The sequence below is a fragment of the Pseudophryne corroboree genome, chromosome 3 (assembly GCF_028390025.1).
Source record: "Pseudophryne corroboree isolate aPseCor3 chromosome 3, aPseCor3.hap2, whole genome shotgun sequence".
Taxonomy (NCBI): Eukaryota; Metazoa; Chordata; class Amphibia; order Anura; family Myobatrachidae; genus Pseudophryne; species Pseudophryne corroboree.
Genome location: NC_086446.1, coordinates 288,753,639 through 288,778,994, shown reverse-complemented (window position 1 = coordinate 288,778,994; position 25,356 = coordinate 288,753,639). Strand labels below are relative to the sequence as shown.

General features: G+C 47.0%; 1 long non-coding RNA gene across 1 annotated transcript in view; it reads left to right on the top strand.

Moving 5' to 3' along the window:
• LOC135057712 (uncharacterized) overlaps positions 1-24,386 on the top strand; it is a 58,457-nt gene extending 34,071 nt beyond the window's left edge. Inside the window, exon 3 of the long non-coding RNA XR_010244317.1 lies at positions 23,630-24,386. This is a non-coding gene — a long non-coding RNA (uncharacterized LOC135057712). The remainder of the gene's footprint in view (positions 1-23,629) is intronic.
• Positions 24,387-25,356: the final 970 nt, after the last annotated feature.

The following is a 25,356-nucleotide window of genomic DNA, read 5'->3' as shown; positions in this document are numbered from 1 at the left end:
GCCTGCCTCAAATAGACATGATGGCGTCCCGTCTCAACAAAAAGCTAAAGCGGTATTGCGCCAGGTCAAGGGACCCTCAGGCGGTAGCAGTAGATGCTCTGGTGACACATGGGTGTTCAGATCGGTCTATGTGTTTCCTCCTCTTCCTCTCATACCCAAGGTGTTGAGAATAATACGAAGAAGCAGGGTCAGAACAATCCTCATTGTTCCAGATTGGCCACGGAGGACTTGGTATCCGGAACTACAAGAGTTGCTCACAGAAGATCCGTGGCCTCTTCCTTTAAGGCAGGACCTGCTGCAGCAGGGGCCCTGTCTGTTCCAAGACTTACCGCGGCTGCGTTTGACGGCATGGCGGTTGAACGCCGGATCCTAGCGGAAAAAGGAATTCCGGAGGAAGTCATTCCTACCCTGATCAAGGCTAGGAAAGACATGACGTTGAAACATTATCACCGTATATGGCGGAAATATGTTTCTTGGTGTGAGGCCAGAGCTGCTCCTACGGAGGAGTTCCATTTGGGCCGTCTACTTCACTTCCTTCAAACAGGAGTGACCTTGGGTCTAAAATTAGGGTCCATAAAGGTCCAGATTTCGGCCTTATCCATTTTCTTTCAAAGAGAATTAGCCTCTCTTCCTGAGGTACAGACTTTTGTGAAGGGGGTGCTGCATATTCAGCCTCCCTTTGTGCCTCCGGTGGCGCCTTGGGATCTTAACGTGGTGTTACGTTTCCTCAAGTCACCTTGGTTTGAACCACTTAAAACTGTGGATTTGAAATACCTCACGTGGAAAGTGGTCATGTTGTTGGCGTTAGCTTCGGCGAGACGTGTTTCAGAATTGGCGGCTTTATCGCATAAAAGCCCATACTTGGTTTTTCACGTGGATAGGGCAGAGTTGAGGACTCGTCCTCACTTTCTGCCAAAAGTGGTCTCATCTTTTCATGTGAACCAACCTATTGTCGTTCCTGTGGCTACAAGGGACTTGGAGGATTCTGAGTCCCTGGATGTAATCAGGGCTTTGAAGATTTATGTGACCAGAACGGCTCGGATCAGGAAGACTGAAGCTTTGTTTGTTCTGTATGCGGCTAACAAGGTTGGCGCCCCTGCTTCAAAGCAGACTATTGCTCGCTGGATCTGTAACACGATTCAGCAGGCGCATTCTACGGCAGGATTGCCGTTACCGAAATCGGTTAAGGCCCACTCCACTAGGAAAGTGGGCTCTTCTTGGGCGGCTGCCCGAGGGGTCTCGGCATTACAGTTGTGCCGAGCAGCTACTTGGTCGGGGACAAACACCTTTACAAAGTTCTATAAGTTTGATACCCTGGCTGAGGAGGACCTCCTGTTTGCTCAATCGGTGCTGCAGAGTCATCCGCACTCTCCCGCCCGTTTGGGAGCTTTGGTATAATCCCCATGGTCCTTACGGAGTCCCAGCATCCTCAAGGACGTTAGAGAAAATAAGATTTTACTTACCGGTAAATCTATTTCTCGTAGTCCGTAGAGGATGCTGGGCACCCGTCCCAAGTGCTGACTTCTTCTGCAAGACTTGTATATAGTTGTTGCTTACATAAGGGTTATGTTATAGTTTTCGGTGATACCGTGGCTATGTTGTTGTTCATACTGTTAACTGGGTAAGTTTATCACAAGTTATACGGTGTGATTGGTGTGGCTGGTATGAATCTCGCCCTTAGATTTACAAAAATCCTTCCTCGTACTGTCCATCTCCTCTGGGCACAGTTTCCCAAACTGAGGTCTGGAGGAGGGTCATAGAGGGAGGAGCCAGTGCACACCCAGAATCCAAAGCTTTCTTAAAGTGCCCTATCTCCTGCGGAGCCGTCTATTCCCCATGGTCCTTACGGAGTCACAGCATCCTCTACGGACTACGAGAAATAGATTTACCGGTAAGTAAAATCTTATTATTATTTTTTTTTTTTGGGGGGGGGGGGCATTTTCCATCTTGCCCTGGGCTCCGAAAATCCTAGTTACGTCTCTGTTGCCTGCCTCCTTGTTAGGGGCCCCACCATTTGAATAGCCTTAACCCAGCTTTGCAGGCAACACACTGGAAAAATGCCTGGGTAAACACAGCACACCAAGCACAGCCCCGACTCCGTACTTTACTCCCTCCACTGCCCTTCCAGTTCCCTTTATACTGTGTGCACCAGGGGCGGAACTCTGGGAGGCAGTGGAGTCGGCTGCCGCCGGGCTCCTGACCTCAAGGGGGCACACCTCCTCCACTGTCTCCCACTGCCTGACCGCTCACCGCGCTGCTGCTGTCTGTGAGGGGAGGAGAGCGCAGCGTGCGCCTCCCCTGCCCCTCACTCTCCGGCCGCGGCGTCACGCTTCAATTCAGCGCCGGTCCGTGAGCCAATCAGAGCTCGCGGACCGGCAGCTAAGGCTGCTGGTCCGCGAGCTTTGATTGGCTCATGGACCGGCGCCTAATTGAAGAGATACACAGCCGCCGGAGAGTGAGGGGCAGGGGAGGCGCACGCTGCACTCTCCTCTCCTCACAGACAGCAGCAGCAGTGCGGTGAGCACCACGGGGGAAGAGGAGGTCATGTATATCTGGCACTGGGGGCATTGCTGGCACTGTGGAGACATGAATACCTGGCACTGGGGGGCATATCTGGCACTGTGGGGACACTGACATTGGGGGCATAGCTGGCACTGTGGGGGACATATATATCTGGTACTGGGGGGATAGCTGGCACTGTGGGGACACTGGCATTGGGGGCATAGCTGGCACTGTGGGGACATATATATCTGGCACTGTGGGGACATGTATATCTGGCACTGGAGGCATTTCTGGCACTGTGGGGACATGTATACCTAGCACGGGTCACAGCTGGCACTGGGGAGACATGTATATCTGGCACTGTGTGGGGACATGTATATCTGGCACAGGGGGCATATCTGGCAATGTGGGGACACTGCATTGGGGGCATAGCTGGCACTTTGGGGACATATATATCTGGCACTAGGGACATAGCTGGCACTGGCGGGAAATGTATATCTGGCATTGGGGGGGACATGTATATCTGGCACTGGGGGGTCATGTGTATCTGGCACTGTGAGGCGGGTGGTCTTCAGTATGCCAGCTGTCGGGATCCCGGCGCACAGTATACCGGCGCCGGAATCCCGACAGCCGGCATACAGACACTTATTTTCCCTCGTGGGGGTCCACGACCCCTCTGGAGGGAGAATAAAATAGCGTGGTGCGCATAGCGCGCCACCGTGCCCGCATAGCGCGCCACCGTGCCCGCAAGGGGCTCGTTTGCGCTCGCCACACTGTTGGTATGCCGGCGGTCGGGGTCCCGGCGCTGGTATGCTGGTCGCCGGGAGCCCGACCGCCGGCATACCATACTACACCCCTGTGAGGCATATATGTATCTGGCACTGTGAGGCATATATGTATCTGGCACTGTGGGGCATATATGTATCTGGCACTTTGGGGCATATATGTATCTGGCACTGTGGGGACATATGTGTATGTGGCACTGTGGGGACATATGTTTCTGGCAGTGTGGAGGCACCCATTTTTTTACAATTTTATATGTATGTGGCACTGTACTGAGGCATTATATGTATTTGGCACTGTACAACATGACTAAAAACTGAGTTATGACACAAGGTCATACTCCTACAAACGTCATAACGAAAGGTGTGTGCACAAAATGGGGTGTGGCTTTGTGAAAACTAGGCCACAACACCATTTTTGCACGCGCGCCTTAGGCGCGCGCATGATAATGACTCTTGTCTGTGACTACAGATCTTTTCTGGCTCTTTGCCTCTGACTGGTTGGCCACCCCTGTCCTAGTATATACAGAGAGCTGGCTGTGGCTACAGCTAGGGGGAGCTCCAGAATGCAGCTCCTGCCAGGCCCCTCCAGATGAGGTGGCCAAGTGATGCTCTCTGTTCTTCCGTTGGGCTGATAGCAGCAGGTAGGCACTGGCAGCACTTGCCTCAAGCTGCACTGTGGGGGTGTGTGTAGTTGGAAAGGGGAGGGGTGCTGGGGGGTCTTTAATGAATGTTGGCAGCACTGTGTTTTATGTGTGCATGTTTAAGTGAGGTGTGTGTGTGTGTGTGTGTGTGTGTGTGTGTGTGTGTGTGTGTGTGTGTGTGTGTGTAAGTGAAGGCAGCATGTGTTTGTTTTTGTTTGTGTGTGTGTTTTTAAGTGAAAGCGGCGTGTATGCATGTAAAGGAGACGCGTGTGTGTGTGTAAGTGTGTGAGAGACATGTGTGTGTGTGTGTGTGTGTGTAAGTGAAAGAGGAATGTTTGTGTGTTTAAGTGAAGGACGTGTGTGTGTGTGTGTGTGTGTGTGTGTGTGTGTGAGTTTAAATGAAGGAGGCGTGTGTGTAAGTGAAGAAAGCATGTGTTTGTTTTTGTTTGTGTGTGTGTGTGTGTGTGTGTGTGTGTGTTTTTTAATGAAAGAGGCATGTGTGCGTGTAAGGGAGATGTGTGTGTGTATAAGTGAAAGAGGCATGTTTGTGTGTTTAAGTGAAGGAAGCGTGTGTGTGAGACAGAGCCGGCCCTAACCAATATGATGCCCTAGGCAAGATTTTGGCTGGTGCCCCCTAGCACCACCGCTGGTTCCGCCTCTGACCTTGCACCTCTTTCCCAGCACCATCACCCCTCACCCATAGCAGTCCTTATTTTGGGGTTTGTACCCCCTATATTTTAAATAGGAACAGTTCGCACATTTGGCGCACAGCCCAAAAAGGAGTGTGTTTTTGCTGGCAAGGGGCATGGCCACACAATAGTAACCCCAATTCCAATTACGCCACACAGTACTGCAACTTTATTCACATTTGATCATGCAATAGTGTCCATAATTCATATTACATCCCACAGTAGTATCACTTTACCTTATAAACGTTACTACTCACAGTAGAGCTCCTTATTCACATTACATCACACTGAATTGCTCCTTATTCACATTACACAACACCCTATTGCTCTTTATTCACATTAGACGACGCAGTAGTGCCCTTTCTATACGCAATGCCACATAGTAGAGCACCTTATACACATAATGCCACACAGTAATGCCCCTTACACATATGAGACACATTATTAATGTCCTTATAAACATAATGCGCCTTACACATTATGAAAACCTTTATTAATGCCCTTTTACACATAATGTCCCTTACACATATGCCACACATTATTAATGCCCTTATACACATGACATGCATAGTGCCCCTACACATTTGCTGCACATTATTAGTGCCCCTATACACATAATTACACACATACAGTAGTACCCTGTTACAGATATGCTGCACATTATTAATGCCCTTATACACATAATGACACACAGTGCCCCTTACACATATGTTGCACATTATTAATGCATTTTTACATGACACACACAATGCTCCTTACACATATTCTGAACACTACTGCACAACAAACCCACTCACATGCACACAGCACTCACACTGCCACTAACACTGTGACCTCCGCCTCTGCTTGGATACAGATGTGTCCTCATAAATCTTGCCTCAATGCTAACGTCGGGCACCTTTTTTTAATGAAAATGTATCTTATTTGCATTGGTATGTGGCTAGGGGGATCCGGTCTGAAGATCGACAGTATCTAGGTCGACAATGCTTAGGTTGACCACTATAGGTCGACAGTCACTAGGTCGACATGGATGGAAGGTCGACAGGGTTTCTAGGTCGACATGTGCTAGGTCGACAGGTCTAAAGGTCGACATGAATTTTTCACATTTTTTTCTTTTTTAAAATTCTTTCATACTTAACGATCCACGTGGACTACGATTGGAACGGTAAAGTGTGCCGAGCGAAGCGGTAGCGGAGCGAAGGCACCATGCTCGAAGCATGGCGAGCGAAGCGAGCCATGCGAGGGGACGCGGTGCACTAATTTGGGATCCCGGTCACTCTACGAAGAAAACGACACCAAAAAACACAAAAAAAAACTCATGTCGACCTTTAGACCTGTCGACCTAGCACATGTCGACCTAGAAACCCTGTCGACCTTCCATCCATGTCGACCTATAGTGGTCGACCTAAACATTGTCGACCTAGATACTGTCGATTTGATGAACCACACCCGTGGCTAGGATGCACAGGCAGCTTCTGCTGATTAAAATGATATGCAGCATGCCTATATACTGTGTGAGACTGTGGCTGTATCTGCATATGAAATGCTACACACAATATAGGCATGCCGCATATAATTTTAATCAGCAGAAGCTGCTGATGCCCCTAGGAATATCAAATGCCCTAGGCAATTGCCTAGTTTGCCTATGCCTACGGCCGGTTCTGGTGTGAGAGTTTAAATGAAGGAGGCGTGTGTGTGAGTTTAAGTGAAGGAAGCATGTGTAAGTGAGAGGCGTTTGTGTAAGTGAGAGGCGTGTGTGTCAGAGGTGTGTGTGTAAGTGAGAGGCATGTGTGTGAGGATTGTGTGTTTTTAAGCGAAGGAAACACACCGTGTGTTTAAGTGAAGAAGGCATGTATGTGTTTAAGCTAAGGAGGCGTGTGTAAGTAAGAGGTGTGAGTGTAAGTGAGAGGCGTGTGTGTGTTTAAGTGAAAGAGGTGTTTGTGTGTGTGTTTAAGTGAAAGAGGCGTTTGTGTGTTTTTTATATATATACTGTATATCGGCACACCACTGTGCCAAAGCATCTACATTGTGACACGCTGTTGGGTGAGGGAGTACTGTAGGTGTGCTATAAAGGTATGCTGGTGTCTATTTTATTGTGATGACTGACTTTGAGTACCGTCCACTTTGTATGTGTATCTATATTACTATTGGGAAAGGCACCTGAGCATGCTACTACTGTTCAACACGAGTGTTGGATAGCTACATATGAAGGGTGTGTGTGTATACAGTATGTAGGGGGGCACCAACATTTATCATGCCTCCGGGCGACTGGGGCGAACTTACGCCACTGGTGTGCACAGCAGTCAGTATGCCAACACAGACACACTGGGATAAATTTACTAAAATGGGAGTTCTATTTAAGATAGAATGTTGCCAATATTAATCAATCAATCAGATTCCAGGTATTATCTTCTAGAAGTTGCTAGATAAATGAGAAGTAGAATCTGATTGGTTGCTATGGACAACATCCCATCGTAAATAGAACTTCCATCTTAGTATATGAACCTCTTTGAGTTTGCAGCTGCGCTTTATTGAAGCAGAGCCAAGGCAGGAGGCAGCCGCAGCTGCGGTCCACGGCGCCGCTGAAGGGCGATGATGCTTGATCATCATCACCCTTCATTAATCACACTGCTGCAGCTCCCTCCCGGCCGGTGCGGGGAGGCCCCATCTGTCACCCAGGGCATATGTATATGTATATACTCACATACATTACATACATGCATAAATATCCCCTCCAGATGTCACATATTATAATTATAAAAACCTGACTACAATTCAGATTACCTAACTCAATCTATTCTCAACTCTCTCAGGTGATAGGTCTTTCAGTCAGTCAGTCAGTCAAGGAGGGAGCTGCCCTGCCCCTGTGTGCTGACATTAGGCCTAATTCATACCTGATCGCTGTTTTGCAATTTCGCATGACAGGCGATTATTGAGCGACCATACAATCGTATGGATCACAATGCGCACGCGCAAGGCCAGAGAAAAAATGGTGTGAAATTTCGATCGCTGGGTGTTTTCGCAAGTTGATTGACAGGAAGTGGGCATTTGTGGGTGGTAACTGGACGTTTTTTGGGAGTGTCAGGAAAAACGCAGGCATTCCCAAGCAGTTTCAGGGAGGGTGTGTGACGTCCGCTCCGGCCCCGATCAGCCAGATTCAATCACACTTAAAGAGTAGGTCCTGGGCTATGCACAGACTGCACAGACCATAAAAACCATTTGATGGTGAGTGAGTTGCGAACGGATTTAGGGGTACATTTACTAAGCAGTGATAAGAACGGAGAAGTGAGCCAGTGGAGAAATTGCCCCATCAACCAATCAGCAGCTCTGTATCATTTTATAGTATGCAAATTATAGATGTTACTTCAGTGCTCATTGGTTGCCATGGGCAACTTCTCCACTGGCTCACTTCTCTGCTCTTATCACTGCTTAGTAAATGTACCCCTTAAAGTTGTCTGCTATCTGGCAAAGTTTTCGCACGGCGTACGCATGCATTCGCACACTTACACAGGGCTGGTTTTCACTAGAGATGAGCGGGTTCGGTTCCTCGGAATCCGAACCCGCCCGAACTTCAGCTTTTTTTACACGGATCCGAGCGACTCGGATCTTCCCGCCTTGCTCGGTTAACCCGAGCGCGCCCGAACGTCATCATGACGCTGTCGGATTCTCGCGAGGCTCGGATTCTATCGCGAGACTCGGATTCTATATAAGGAGCCGCGCGTCGCCGCCATTTTCACACGTGCATTGAGATTGATAGGGAGAGGACGTGGCTGGCGTCCTCTCCATTTAGATTAGAAGAGAGAGAGTGAGATTGAGACAGAGACACTTGATTTACTGGAGTTTAGGAGTACTAGAGAGTGCAGAGTTTACTAGTGACTGACCACTGACCAGTGACCACCAGTGCAGTTTTATTTAATATAATCCGTTCTCTGCCTGAAAAAAACGATACACAGTGACTCAGTCACATACCATATCTGTGCTCAGCCCAGTGTGCTGCATCATCTATGTATAATATCTGACTGTGCTCACACAGCTTAATTGTGGGGGAGACTGGGGAGCAGTTATAGGTTATAGCAGGAGCCAGGAGTACATATTATTAAAATTAAACAGTGCACACTTTTGCTGCAGGAGTGCCACTGCCAGTGTGACTGACCAGTGACCTGACCACACTGACCACCAGTATAGTATACTATATTGTGATTGCCTGAAAAAGTTAAACACTCGTCGTGTGACTTGTGTGGTGTTTTTTTATTCTATAAAAAACTCATTCTGCTGACAGACAGTGTCCAGCAGGTCCGTCATTATATAATATATACCTGTCCGGCTGCAGTAGTGATATATATATATTTTTTATATCATTAGTTATCATCCAGTCGCAGCAGACACAGTACGGTAGTTCACGGCTGTAGCTACCTCTGTGTCGGCACTCGGCAGTCCATCCATAATTGTATACCACCTACCCGTGGTTTTTTTTTTCTTTCTTCTTTATACATACTACATCTCATTATCATCCAGTCTATATTAGCAGCAGACACAGTACAGTACGGTAGTCCACGGCTGTAGCTACCTCTGTGTCGGCACTCGGCAGTCTGTCCATAATTGTATACCACCTACCCGTGTTTTTTTTTTCTTCTTTATACATACTACATCTCATTATCATCCAGTCTATATTAGCAGCAGACACAGTACAGTACGGTAGTCCACGGCTGTAGCTACCTCTGTGTCGGCACTCGGCAGTCCATCCATAATTGTATACCACCTACCCGTGGTTTTTTTTTCTTTCTTCTTTATACATACTACATCTCATTATCAACCAGTCTATATTAGCAGCAGACACAGTACAGTACGGTAGTCCACGGCTGTAGCTACCTCTGTGTCGGCACTCGGCAGTCCATCCATAATTGTATACTAGTATCCATCCATCTCCATTGTTTACCTGAGGTGCCTTTTAGTTGTGCCTATTAAAATATGGAGAACAAAAATGTTGAGGTTCCAAAATTAGGGAAAGATCAAGATCCACTTCCACCTCGTGCTGAAGCTGCTGCCACTAGTCATGGCCGAGACGATGAAATGCCAGCAACGTCGTCTGCCAAGGCCGATGCCCAATGTCATAGTACAGAGCATGTAAAATCCAAAACACCAAATATCAGTAAAAAAAGGACTCCAAAACCTAAAATAAAATTGTCGGAGGAGAAGCGTAAACTTGCCAATATGCCATTTACCACACGGAGTGGCAAGGAACGGCTGAGGCCCTGGCCTATGTTCATGGCTAGTGGTTCAGCTTCACATGAGGATGGAAGCACTCAGCCTCTCGCTAGAAAAATGAAAAGATTCAAGCTGGCAAAAGCACCGCAAAGAACTGTGCGTTCTTCGAAATCCCAAATCCACAAGGAGAGTCCAATTGTGTCGGTTGCGATGCCTGACCTTCCCAACACTGGACGTGAAGAGCATGCGCCTTCCACCATTTGCACGCCCCCTGCAAGTGCTGGAAGGAGCACCCGCAGTCCAGTTCCTGATAGTCAGATTGAAGATGTCAGTGTTGAAGTACACCAGGATGAGGAGGATATGGGTGTTGCTGGCGCTGGGGAGGAAATTGACAAGGAGGATTCTGATGGTGAGGTGGTTTGTTTAAGTCAGGCACCCGGGGAGACACCTGTTGTCCGTGGGAGGAATATGGCCACTGACATGCCTGGTGAAAATACCAAAAAAATCAGCTCTTCGGTGTGGAAGTATTTCAACAGAAATGCGGACAACAGGTGTCAAGCCGTGTGTTGCCTTTGTCAAGCTGTAATAAGTAGGGGTAAGGACGTTAACCACCTCGGAACATCCTCCCTTATACGTCACCTGCAGCGCATTCATAATAAGTCAGTGACAAGTTCAAAAACTTTGGGCGACAGCGGAAGCAGTCCACTGACCAGTAAATCCCTTCCTCTTGTAACCAAGCTCACGCAAACCACCCCACCAACTCCCTCAGTGTCAATTTCCTCCTTCCCCAGGAATGCCAATAGTCCTGCAGGCCATGTCACTGGCAATTCTGACGAGTCCTCTCCTGCCTGGGATTCCTCCGATGCATCCTTGCGTGTAACGCCTACTGCTGCTGGCGCTGCTGTTGTTGCTGCTGGGAGTCGATGGTCATCCCAGAGAGGAAGTCGTAAGCCCACTTGTACTACTTCCAGTAAGCAATTGACTGTTCAACAGTCCTTTGCGAGGAAGATGAAATATCACAGCAGTCATCCTACTGCAAAGCGGATAACTGAGGCCTTGGCATCCTGGGTGGTGAGAAACGTGGTTCCGGTATCCATCATTACTGCAGAGCCAACTAGAGACTTGTTGGAGGTACTGTGTCCCCGGTACCAAATACCATCTAGGTTCCATTTCTCTAGGCAGGCGATACCGAAAATGTACACAGACCTCAGAAAAAGACTCACCAGTGTCCTAAGAAATGCAGCTGTACCCAATGTCCACTTAACCACGGACATGTGGACAAGTGGAGCAGGGCAGGGTCAGGACTATATGACTGTGACAGCCCACTGGGTAGATGTATGGACTCCCGCCGCAAGAACAGCAGCGGCGGCACCAGTAGCAGCATCTCGCAAACGCCAACTCTTTCCTAGGCAGGCTACGCTTTGTATCACCGGTTTCCAGAATACGCACACAGCTGAAAACCTATTACGGCAACTGAGGAAGATCATCGCGGAATGGCTTACCCCAATTGGACTCTCCTGTGGATTTGTGGCATCGCACAACGCCAGCAATATTGTGTGTGCATTAAATATGGGCAAATTCCAGCACGTCCCATGTTTTGCACATACCTTGAATTTGGTGGTGCAGAATTTTTTAAAAAACGACAGGGGCGTGCAAGAGATGCTGTCGGTGGCCAGAAGAATTGCGGGACACTTTCGGCGTACAGGCACCACGTACAGAAGACTGGAGCACCACCAAAAACTACTGAACCTGCCCTGCCATCATCTGAAGCAAGGAGTGGTAACGAGGTGGAATTCAACCCTCTATATGCTTCAGAGGTTGGAGGAGCAGCAAAAGGCCATTCAAGCCTATACAATTGAGCACGATATAGGAGGTGGAATGCACCTGTCTCAAGCGCAGTGGAGAATGATTTCAACGTTGTGCAAGGTTCTGATGCCCTTTGAACTTGCCACACGTGAAGTCAGTTCAGACACTGCCAGCCTGAGTCAGGTCATTCCCCTCATCAGGCTTTTGCAGAAGAAGCTGGAGACATTGAAGGAGGAGCTAACACGGAGCGATTCCGCTAGGCATGTGGGACTTGTGGATGGAGCCCTTAATTCGCTTAACAAGGATTCACGGGTGGTCAATCTGTTGAAATCAGAGCACTACATTTTGGCACCATGCTCGATCCTAGATTTAAAGCCAACCTTGGATCTCTCTTTCCGGCAGACACAAGTCTGCTGGGGTTAAAAGACCTGCTGGTGAGAAAATTGTCAAGTCAAGCGGAACGCGACCTGTCAACATCTCCTCCTTCACATTCTCCCGCAACTGGGGGTGCGAGGAAAAGGCTCAGAATTCCGAGCCCACCGGCTGGCGGTGATGCAGGGCAGTCTGGAGCGACTGCTGATGCTGACATCTGGTCCGGACTGAAGGACCTGACAACGATTACGGACATGTCGTCTACTGTCACTGCATATGATTCTCTCAACATTGAAAGAATGGTGGAGGATTATATGAGTGACCGCATCCAAGTAGGCACGTCACACAGTCCGTACTTATACTGGCAGGAAAAAGAGGCAATTTGGAGGCCCTTGCACAAACTGGCTTTATTCTACCTAAGTTGCCCTCCCACAAGTGTGTACTCCGAAAGAGTGTTTAGTGCCGCCGCTCACCTTGTCAGCAATCGGCGTACGAGGTTACATCCAGAAAATGTGGAGAAGATGATGTTCATTAAAATGAATTATAATCAATTCCTCCGCGGAGACATTGACCAGCAGCAATTGCCTCCACAAAGTACACAGGGAGCTGAGATGGTGGATTCCAGTGGGGACGAATTGATAATCTGTGAGGAGGGGGATGTACACGGTGATATATCGGAGGATGATGATGAGGTGGACATCTTGCCTCTGTAGAGCCAGTTTGTGCAAGGAGAGATTAATTGCTTCTTTTTTGGGGGGGGTCCAAACCAACCCGTCATATCAGTCACAGTCGTGTGGCAGACCCTGTCACTGAAATGATGGGTTGGTTAAAGTGTGCATGTCCTGTTTTGTTTATACAACATAAGGGTGGGTGGGAGGGCCCAAGGACAATTCCATCTTGCACCTCTTTTTTCTTTTCTTTTTCTTTGCGTCATGTGCTGTTTGGGGAGGGTTTTTTGGAAGGGCCATCCTGCGTGACACTGCAGTGCCACTCCTAGATGGGCCCGGTGTTTGTGTCGGCCACTAGGGTCGCTTATCTTACTCACACAGTCAGCTACCTCATTGCGCCTCTTTTTTTCTTTGCGTCATGTGCTGTTTGGGGAGGGTTTTTTGGAAGGGACATCCTGCGTGACACTGCAGTGCCACTCCTAGATGGGCCCGGTGTTTGTGTCGGCCACTAGGGTCGCTTATCTTACTCACACAGTCAGCTACCTCATTGCGCCTCTTTTTTTCTTTGCCTCATGTGCTGTTTGGGGAGGGTTTTTTGGAAGGGACATCCTGCGTGACACTGCAGTACCACTCCTAGATGGGCCCGGTGTTTGTGTCGGCCACTAGGGTCGCTTATCTTACTCACACAGCGACCTCGGTGCAAATTTTAGGACTAAAAATAATATTGTGAGGTGTGAGGTATTCAGAATAGACTGAAAATGAGTGGAAATTATGGTTTTTGAGGTTAATAATACTTTGGGATCAAAATGACCCCCAAATTCTATGATTTAAGCTGTTTTTTAGGGTTTTTTGAAAAAAACACCCGAATCCAAAACACACCCGAATCCGACAAAAAAAATTCGGTGAGGTTTTGCCAAAACGCGGTCGAACCCAAAACACGGCCGCGGAACCGAACCCAAAACCAAAACACAAAACCCGAAAAATTTCCGGCGCTCATCTCTAGTTTTCACTCTCTATGGGCGGCGATCTGATCACAGACCTCTGAAAAAAAGCAGATCCCCCTTGGGGTGTGGTGGGGCGTGACACAGTGAAGAGGAGGTGAGAGGTACCCTACTCTGTGACAAGCTTCAGTCAGGAATTAGTCAATAGGGTGACACTGACAATATCGACATTAAAATGTCATCAGGCGATGTCTGTTAAATTGCGAGTGTACAAGAGCTTGAGGCACACTCAGGCTTGGACTGGCTCACAGGGGAAACCACCGGTGGGCCCCACTGTCTGGGGGCCCTCATCCTCCTCTAAGGATCAGGATCCAGACTGTGCACTTGAATTATACATCATACATATTTTACCTTATACTGGACTATGGTGTATTTTCTACAATGCATTGCTGTTATTAATCTGTTATTAATCTGGTACATTATCATGCATGCAGCAGCTGAATTTACTGTATATATTTATGAAGGGGCCCAGACCTTGCACTCTCTAATGGTTAGTCAAACCAATGTGGTAGCAGGCCACACCCCCTGTGCAGACTGGCCACACCCCTAAACATGGGTCCCAACCACTGCATTCCTCCGGTGGGCCCTACATGTCCCAGTCCAACACTGGACACACTTAAAGGGATCGAAGTGGTATATGTTATGTTGACAGTCATAATGTAGACATTAATCATGTTGACATGAGAATGTTGACATTGTCAGAATGTCAACAATAGATTTAGGCTGTGGGTGGGAGGATAGGCTTAGGCTGCGGGGAAGGGGGAATTAGGGTTAGGCATGGCTGGGATCCCCCAGGATCGCCCAAGATACATTGTATGCAAAAGGACAGCATGCAATGTATCTTGGGCGATCCTGCTCCCCGGGAGGCTGCCGGAGGTGATCGCCTGCGGCATGTCAGACGGACATGTCGCAGTAGTGTATGGGTCCCTTTAGGCTGTAGGGAAGGGGGAATTAGTGTTAGGCTGTGGGTGGGAGAATAAGGTTAGGCTGCAGGGAAGGAGGAATTAGGGTTAGGCACTAGAGAGAGGGTAAAGCTGGGTACACACTTAACAATGTGGTACCCAGTGGATCCGACGGGCTATGGGACCCAGCATCGACAAGTGCATACTCACTTTCTGCTGCCGGCAGCGACGGGAGCAGCCATGCTGTAGCATGGCCCTTGTTAGCAATGTCTTCTGTCAGCCCTGCAGCAGGGCCAACCAGAAGATATCACTAACGACTGCGGGGGCGCACATATAGTGCGTACACACTTAGCAATGTGGCCGATATATGGTTCTCTTCCACTGTAGAACGATATATAGGAATACTTAACGGAACACTGGAGCAGTAAAGGTCAAGACCGCGGGGGGTGTGGTCAAGATGCAAGCTGTCAGGATCCCGGCAGTCGGAATGCTGATGCCGAAATCCCGACAGTCTTCAGAATGCCGACGCCTGAATCCCAACAGGTTCAGGAGACTGACACTGGAATCCCGACAGCAGGCATCCCTAACAGAAGTATACTGGCCAAGTTAGGGGCAGGGGGGGTTTAGGTTTAGGCGCCACTAATGGGGGTTAGGGTTAGGCTGCTAGGGAGGGTTAGGCTTAGGCTGTGGAGAGGGTGGGTTAGGGTTAGTCACCACTGGGGGGGTGTTAGGTGTAGGCACCAAGGGGGGGAGGTTAGGGTCAGGCACTAAGGGGGGAGGATAGGGTTAGGCTGCAGAAAGGGAGGCTTAGGGGAGAGAGGGGGAACAGTCTTACCTCCTCCCTGTTGGGATTTACACAATCGGAATGTCGGCGTCGGTATTCTGACTGCCGATATCCCGTCAGCTGGGATATTATACTGAATCCCTGCTGAGACCCGGAAGCCGCTTGTATGTTTGCACAGCATATATTTATATAAGTTCATGACCGACACTCCATCTAAAAAAATCAAATACCAGGGTGCCTCCTATGAGTTGCACAAGCAGTCTCCTCAATAGTCAACAACATGAGCGGCACACCCAGGCTTTTACAGCAAAGATACAGCACGCGCTGACTGGACATATATACACAGGGATGCGGTCACATGACCGGCGGTGGGGATCTCGACGGTCAGAATGCCGATGCCGTAATGCCAACTGTTAGCAATGCTGACGGTCGGCATGCCGGCACACAGGGACTATTTCCACTCGTGGGTGTCCACGACACCCATAAAGTGGGAAAAGAATCTGTGGCGAGTGCAGCGAGCACACAAGGGGCTCTGTTGCACTCATTTCCCCGCTAGGATCCTGGAGTCAGGTCGGGATCCCAAAAGCCGGCAAAACAATCCCATACACACACACACACACACACACACACACACACACACACACACACACATACATTTACATACATATAAAGTTTATAAACACACACATTTACATAAATTAATAGACAACTGTCAGACATTACATTGACCTGTGGGCAGGTACTCCTGGCATGTTGGTTCCTCCTCACAGACAGTGCCAGCTGCCTTCCCTCCTGTACTAGGCAGATTAGCCTCTGTGATTACTTTTTTCCTTATTTCAATACCTGGCTGCCAGTACCATCACTCAGTTGCTGAGGGAAGGTTAGGACTGAGTGGACGGGGCTTCTGGCAACTCGATGGGTGGAGCTTCTTGTGTCACAGTCCCTGATCCATCGAGGGGTGGAGCCTCATCTGGCACGGGGGCGGGGCTACAGGCATCCCTGGGAGTAGCCGGGGCTTAGGAGCGATCGGGACCCGATTATGGTGTTATTGGGTAATGTTTCAGGCATCCCGGGGGAGGTGAGTGAGCTGGTCTGTTGGTGGTGACAGGAAAATTATTTTTTTTCCTGTCAACACTGCAGTGAAGTCTGTGGGCCTATTTTCATGGGGTGGCATGTAACTGCAGCTCTACCCGCCCCATTGTTAATCCGGCACTGCGCACAGGCTGTGTAATGCGATCGCATCACATTGATGTGAAAGCCTCTGCCTGACTGATAGGCAGAGTCGTGCACAGGGCGATAGGGCAAAGCAATGTGGCATTGCAGGGGCGTGGCATTGCAGGGGCATGGCAGCTGGGTAATGTTTTGTTCATACATTTGTAAATCCAGTCATCAGGACACAGAGACATGTGAGTTCACTGCTGTGCTGTTTATTCCCTCCAACTCCAGGCACACTGCACACTGGACCACCCACTTCCCAGCATCCCCCTGGTCCCAGGGACCATCACTGAAGATTCAGGCTTACACAGATCAGTAAGGGAGTGTCTACAAATATTAAGCATTCTAATACACTAACATCACATCCTCTTTTCTTTAAAGATAAGCCCTGTACGCTTCAATGCAACAATTAATAACATCATATTAAGAACATCATCATGATCTAACACGTTTCAATGAGTCTCTCGGGTCTGCGTAGTTCCCTTTTGGGTCTTTCATACACAGTCTGTGTTTCATCTACCATGTTGGACCTTTCTAGAATCGTGGTTTGTTCACCATTATGGGGATCATCATACATGTCAGATGAAGGGTATTCTTCAGTCATGTTGTCTTCATTATGGTTAGGTTGAGATTTTAAATCCACCCGATTTCTTCTTACTTCCGTTCCATGCTCTGTACGTATAGTATAAGATCTTGGTGCTACTTGTGCTTGCACAATACCTTTCTGCACCCAAATACCTTTCTCGTGATCTCTGAGACGGACTTGGTCATCCGATTTTAGATCAGATAAGCTTTTTGCTCGCCTGTCATGGAACAGTTTGTTTCGCCTGTTGACGTTCCTTACTCAGTCTGACCAACGCTGAGTTATGTGTTTTAAGCAGTTCATCATGTATCGGGAGATTTGCTCTAATCCTCCTTCCCATCAGCATTTGTGCAGGAGAAAGTCCATTCTGTAAAGGTGTACTGCGGTAGATTAAAAGACTTTTGTAGAAATCTTCTTTACCTTCTTGAGCTTTTTTCATGAGACTGTTTACAGTTTTTACTGAACTTTCCACCAACCCATTTGAGCGTGGATAGTGGGGACTTGACGTAGTATGGACAAATTCCCACTCATCAGCAAATTGTCTAAATTCAGCACTGGAAAACTGAGGACTATTGTCAGTGAACACTTCCATAGGAACACCATGCCTTGCAAAGATTGACTTCATGCAATTGATTACGGCTTTACTAGTAGTTGTATGTAGTGTCTTCACCTCAGGGTAGTTAGAGTAATAATCAGTCACGACAATATACGTTTTCCCATTACAATCAAACAAATCTGTGCCAACTTTCTGGTACGGTCTCTCTGGCACTGCGTGAGGACTCAGTGGCTCGACTTGTTGTTTCGGTCTATATGTAAGACATAATTCACATGTAGCTGTAGTCTGTGCTATGTCTTGGTTCATTCTTGGCCAATACATAACTTCACGCGCTCTCCGCTTACATTTTTCTTCTCATAAGTGGCCTTCATGTATCTTGCACAGCATAATTTTTTTTAGTCGTGCATGTATGACAAACCTGCCAACTTTCTTCTTGTTCATGTGACCACATCCACTCATTATCTTTGTCCAACAACCATCTAAGAGAGGCTGTCCGTTCAGAGAGTTGAGAAATAAACTTTCCTAAGTAAGTAATCATTCCTAGGAATCTTCTGACGTCGTCTTTGTTGTTAGGACGTTCCATGTTCACTATGGCTGATATTTTCCTTGGGTCTGGTTTTACACCTTGATCCGAGACCACGTCACCCATATAGGTAAGTGTATTCACGCCAAATTCACATTTGTCCTTGTTTAGCTTTAGATTCACTTTCTTGACAAGTTCCATTACTTGTCTCAATCTAGAATCATGTTCTTCCTTTGTAGATCCCCAGACAATAATGTCATCCATCATTGTTTCAACACCTGGAATATGTTCAAAAATCATTTGTATCTTTTTGTGATATACTTCTGGAGCAGACAATATTCCATATGGTGGTCGAAGAAATCTGTATCGACCTTCTGGTGTATTAAATGTACAAAGCTTTGAGCTGGCCTCATCTAGCTTCATTTGCCGGAATCCTGAAGATGCGTCCAATTTACTGAACCATTTTGCTCCCACAAATTGCGACATGATTTCATCTCTGGTTGGTAGTTTGAAATGTTCTCGTTTAATAGCTTTGTTTAAATCTCTGGGGTCTAGACATATTCGGAGTTGTCCATTTTTCTTTTCAACAATTACTAAGGAGCTTACCCATTCAGTAGGCTCATCAACTTTCTGTATCACACCCAAGGCTTCTATGCGATTGAACTCTTGTTTCAGTTTCTCTCTCAGCGCAAACGGCACTTTTCTACAGGGGTGTATCACTGAAGAAACTTGCGTGTCTATATTTATTTTATGCTCTCCAGGCAAACAACCTAGACCTTCAAACAAGTCTCTGTATTCTGTAAACATCAATTTGCAGTCATCTTCTACTTGTGATGTCACCATAAAAACTTTCTTTAGCAAGCTTAGTTTCTCACAGGAACTTAATCCAAGAATCGGTTGCACATTTTTATCCACAATCAGTAGAGATGTTTTAAACTGTTGTCCCTTATATTTCAGTGTCACTAAGCATGTACCTTTCACAGGAATTTCCTCCCCAGTGTACCCTGTAACTTTCACTTTGGCTGGGTGAATTTTAGGTTTTACTCTAAAAGTCTTATAGTCTTGAAATGATATTAAATTCACCTGCGCACCAGTATCAAGCTTAAAGGGAATGACAATCTCGTTCACAGTTAAAGGGACAATCCATTCTTTCTTATCTGCACTGCAAAGTTCAATGCAATCCACAAAGAATTCATCTGTTTGTTTAACAGCATGCACTTTGGTTGTTTTACTTTTCATTTTACAGCATTTGGCAAAGTGATTAAGTCTACCATATTTCATGCAGGTTTTACCATAAGCAGGGCACATTTTAGGATTGTGAGCATTTCCACATCTACTACACATTTCCTTATTACACTGTGGCTTAGACTGCTTCATTCTTGAGAATGGAGGTTTGCATGGCTCTGTTTTCTGCACTACATGCACATCAGCTTCCTTGTGTAACTTTTTGGCTTGAAATCTAGTTATTTCTGCAGATCTACACATAGTCACTGCCTTTTCTAGTGTTAGGTCTTGCTCTCTCAGCAATCTCTCTCTGAGTCCATTATCAGGTATTCCACAGACAATACGATCTCTAATCAGTGAATCCTTTAAATCACCAAACTCACAGGTTTTACTGAGTGATTGTAGCTCTGTAACATACTGATCAAATCCATCTACAGACTTCTGATCACATGTGAAAAACTTATATCTTTCATATGTCACATTTTTCCTTGGCACAAAGTTATCTTCAAACTTTTGCATTATAGAAGATAGCACCATATTCTGCCCCTCATTAAACTGAAAACTATTATAAATGTCCAGCACATCCTCTCCTATCACATGGAGGAAAATGGATGCCTTAGTTTTGTCAGCCTCTGAATCAGCTCCACATGCAGTAAGATATATATTAAACCTTTGCTTAAATATTTTCCAGTTTTCAGACAAGTTACCAGACATCAGCATGCCGGTTGGAGGAGCCAGTTTATCCATGGTTACTCACTGTTTGAAGATAGGAGCACACGGCAGGTCTTGCAGACACTGAGTATCACAGCCGCAGACTTCTGCAAGATTCTTTCACACTCTGAGAGCACTAGCAGTCCAAGTTAAACTTCTTCTGACACCATGTTTTGTTCATACGTTTGTAAATCCAGTCATCAGGACACAGAGACATGTGAGTTCACTGCTGTGCTGCTTATTCCCTCCAACTCCAGGCACACTGCACACTGGACCACCCACTTCCCAGCATCCACCTGGTCCCAGGGACCATCACTGAAGATTCAGGCTTACACAGATCAGTAAGGGAGTGTCTACAAATATTAAGCATTCTAATACACTAACATCACAGTTAAGATGGCAGTGGTCCGACTGCTTTTGCAGTCAGGCTACCCAGACAAGGGTTTACCCTTATTTTGCCGGGTCTGCGATGTGATCACAATTGTAATGCGATCGCATTGCTGGTGGCAATTAGCATGCTGGGTGGTCTTGCCCTGTGCCGGACAGCCCACAGTATGTTAGTGCTAGCAATTGCAGTTTTGCTAAATAAGCAAATCTGCAACTGAAGCTGAATAAGGTGTAAAGGGCCTATTTCAGGATGGATAGCAATTGAGATTATTTGCAATTTTAATGATTATCGAATTACTGCATGGGCAACTCCTGAATCATCCAAATGACATGTTGGAATAAAGCAAGTACTTTCAGGATTTGAAGTCAGGGCTCATTGCTATACTGATGTTCTCGCTTCATTCCCTAATTTACTATAGAAATGTTCCTCGCCAATGATGTACAGTACCTGTCACATATGCAATGAAAGATAGAACATACAATACTGTTTGCAACTGCAATGAGAACTGAACACAAATCTGTCCATCCACCAGCTGCAAAGGCATGAGGAGGTAGCTCTAGACCGAGTTTCTTAGAAGACGGTGATGCAGGATTGTGAGGGGGCGTAGGCATGTAATATTAAAGTGCCAGGACTGAAAGGTGCAGCCAGTGGTATCACACAGGGCGGAGTGATCTGGGGGCAGCACCCTTGCTGCATCTGGCTAGCAGTTTCACTGCTCAGTGCTGGATGGCGTGTCCTTTGGTCATACCAGTCATGCACTCTGCTGGCTGGTTGTATGGTGCAGTGTAGCAGTAGAGTGCCGGAAATGGTGGTCCCAGCAACCCACCCACCCTATACGGCAAATACTTTTGATGGTCCCACCATAATGGGTGCATTCTTAGGATGGTATACCATATAGTTACCAAGCTGACAAGTGCTCTCCTGCACCGTACGCTCTTTGTTCTTAAGGTAGAAGTAGTATTTGTGCAGGAGACTCACCGTTGGGATATGGACCACCCATCTATAGCTTCCAAGCACTACCCCAATGTATACTTCTCAGGCAGCCCCACAAAGCACAATGAGGTCGCTACCCTGCTGCATAACTCTCTCCCTTTTACCCTTTCCTCTGCCACCTCCAACAAAGATGGAAACTTTGTCGTCTTGGTAGGCAAATCAGGCCACATTGATGTTACAATCTCCACCCAATACGCAGGAAACACGAACCAAATCAATTTCCTATTGGGGGTGACTTCAATGCAGTCAGATTTTAGCAAAAAATAAATCCAAAAGTTGTATAAGCTTACATAAACAAGACAGCCACAAATGGAATATTTTACCAGTTAAATGATGGTACTCAGCAAGAGACAATACAAACCAAATATGTAAAGGTAGTGAAATCCAAAGACGTGTCAGCATATTTTAGCTGTGGGAACAGACCCACCTGTTGAATTCTGTTGTATAAAGTAGAGCTATGTATAATTGTTACTTTTGTCCATAAGCATTTAAAATAAGAATGCATTATTTAATAGGGCTATTTAATTGGGAACGAGGTTTAGCAAAGCAGTTACAAAATATGGTCACAGGGTTTTCAGAGCTGAAACACTGCGGTATGTAAAAAGTAAAATAAAAGATACTCACCTGCCTGGTGATCTCAAGTATTCTCTGCGGCTCCTGGTAGTCTCCCCTCCATCTTTACAATGGGGAGGGGGCTGCAGGGAGTCACGGGGGCATCTGGGAGGCTCTGGGGCTGCTGAGAGATGTGCTTCTCCCAGCAGCCGGTTCCATGGGATGGGATTACACTGCACTGCGGGGGATGTCGGTTCACGCACATACAGACACTCATGCACATGGGATGCCGTCATAATCCCTGCGGTCAGGATCCTGGCTGTCAAAATACCAATGCCGGAATCCCGACTCTGATCGGAATGTTCCGTCACTCGAGAGCCCGCCTGAGAGGTAAGCCACGGGTGCGGTGTTAGATTTAGGCTGCTGTAGGATGGTTAGTGTTAGGCTGTGGGACCGGAGGGGGAGGGGGCGTGGTTAGGGTTAGGCTGCAGGGAGGGTGGGTTAGGTTCAGGCACCCCCTGGGAGGGTTAGGCAGCAGGGTGGAGGAAGGTGAGGCAGGGCCGGTGGAAGACTTCTTGGCACCCTAAGCAAAAGCACTGGACTCCCCCCTCCCTGGCAAAAGCTCATCTCCATCTTTGTGTGTGTGATCCCTGCAGATAATGTATCCCTTCATTAACCTCATACTTATTATTCCAGCTTGTTTTAATCTAAAAGGAAATGTATTTGATATATTGCTAATATGCTCCCATATGTTGTTTGTCCAACATGGTTGTGCTAGGTGGACTCTGCCTCACCCCCCGGATGCTGGCGCCTTAGGCAGCTACCTAAGGCTGCCTAATGGTAGCACTGGCCCTGAGGTTAGGTTTAGGCACTACAAGGAGGGTTAGGCTGCGGGGAGGAAGAGGAGGGGGGGAGTGAGTGTTAGGGGGCCATTGGGGGAAGGTATACTTACAATACTAACCTTCCCCGTAGGGATTCTGATCATCAGGATGCTGTGGTCGGTATTCTGACCACCGGCATTCCGTCAGCTGGCATTTCAATCCCAACCCATGCACGCACACGCACTTACACACACTCACACATTTACAAACACCCATACACACTCACATACTCACCCTGCTGCAGAAAACCCAGTTTCCGGCGGAGACTTCAAATTACTTAATTAGACCTCAGGGGGCGTGCCACCGGGGTGCCAGAGCAAGTCCTGGTGATTTTTCCCAAATCTGGAAATGTGAGAAAAAATACTATAGAAATCACTGCGTCACTTTTTCTCTCATTTAATTGAGTAGCTAATCCCTGCGGCTGCGGGAAAAGCCCGGTGCAGCAGGGGTTTTTACATTTCCTGTCGGCAATTGAATTCCCCTAACAAAGTCAATATTTCATATAATGGAAACATAATAAAAGCAAAACAGCCTTTGTCCAAATCCCAATTATCAACAATTATGGATAAACTCTGTACAGTATTTAGGGTATAATTTGACTTTAAAAAATTTAATATTGCCGCACTAATTATAACTTTTCTCCTCCAGAGCTGTGGTACGTGAGGAACAAGTCTTTTTTGGAGCAGCGCATGGATCAGGTCCAGACATACCTGGAGAGCATCCAAGTTGTTGTTGTTTCATTGCATATAGATTAGATGGATTTCAACTAATGAAGTGAATGAATTAGTATTAAACAGGACAGTCGCAGAACACTCTTGATGCCCATTACATCAAGACATCAATACATATATAATTAGGTGGTAATAGTGAAGGTAAAAAAAAAATGATAATGGGTATGTCGTAGTACACAAGACATATGAAATGATAATATAGCATTGCCGTATTCATGGAAAATGTGACGCAAAATAATGTGGGTACTATACACTATATGGATCTGTACATTATAGGTTGATTTAGGATAAGTACTGTATGTCTGATTGACATCTGGCACCATAGGCATTTCTATAATGGGTGCAATGTGTGCGGTGCACACGGGCCCCTTGATCCAGGAAGGCCAACACCACACACTCTGCAGGCAGCCATGTTTTTTTACTTACCTATCCGTAGTCACGCGTCAGAGCACCAGTCGCAGTATAAAATTTGGCGACAAATTGGTTGCCGCACATACGCATTAGGGTTTTTGTCTCTGAAACATGGCGGGCACCATGTTTCCGGAGACCTGCCCATGCACAGTAGACTATGGCATGGGGCCATTTTCCCGGCGCTTCACGCATGCACATGAGAACTAGACTCTGGGACAGCGCTAGGGTCCCCCAGTGACCAAAATGCCCAGAGTCTACAGCGCTGCTGACTAGAGAGGAGGGGGCCCAGAAGCAGACTGCACACGGGCCTCCTCCTCTCTTAAGACACCCCTGTTTCCATCTGAAAACTGACTTATTTGCAGGCAAACTGTAAGTGAATAATAAGCAGCTTGAGGACAGGATAATTGGCACCAGCGTGCCCCCTGCCAGTTCATGCCTTTTAGTACTGTACCCCAAAACTTTCCCACAACCCTCTGGGTAACTTAAGTGTTTTAGAAACTTGAGTGTATGTCCTGTGTTTATTTCAGAGCTCAGCAGACGTTTTAATGTATTCCACCAGTTACATTAATCAGTGCCATTTCCTGTCACTTTATGTTCACTTCTCTGTGTATTCAGGCTTGATTCAGAGGTGGACGCAAAGCTTTGACAATGCCAATGTGTGTGCAGTTGAGTGGTTATTGTTGTTCTGTACATGCGTTCCGCTGGTTTTGAAGTGGTGGTCGCAGAGCGAATTTGGATGTAGTTTGATTTAAAGTCAGTGGACGTCATTTAGGTGCGGCTGTTCTTCCTATTCCTGTTGCAATGCTTTGCTGTATGCAATTGCAATATGCTAATATGGGAAGTAGCTAACCAAAAGAACATCCCCTGCGATTGCATCATTTGTATACGGCACAGCATGATTACAGAAACATTGCTTACATAGTTGCACATCGGGCGAATATTGATATTGATATACGTACAGTAGACGATTTTCGTCCACATCAGAATGACCCCCAGTGAGCATTTGTGGGTGGTAACAGGGGCGTGGCGAGTCAAATGCAGGCATGTCACAACTATTTTGAATGCAGCTTAACCTGCGACTGCATCATCGTACGCAGTTGTAAGAGCTCCAGCGGCTTAGTTACAATGAACATTCTGAGCACCCCAAGGTTTCTTAGAGGTCCGATAGTGATACCAATGTGCAACTGATGGTGCGTCTTTGCACATAAGTGGCAGATCAGAGATGCCACCGGT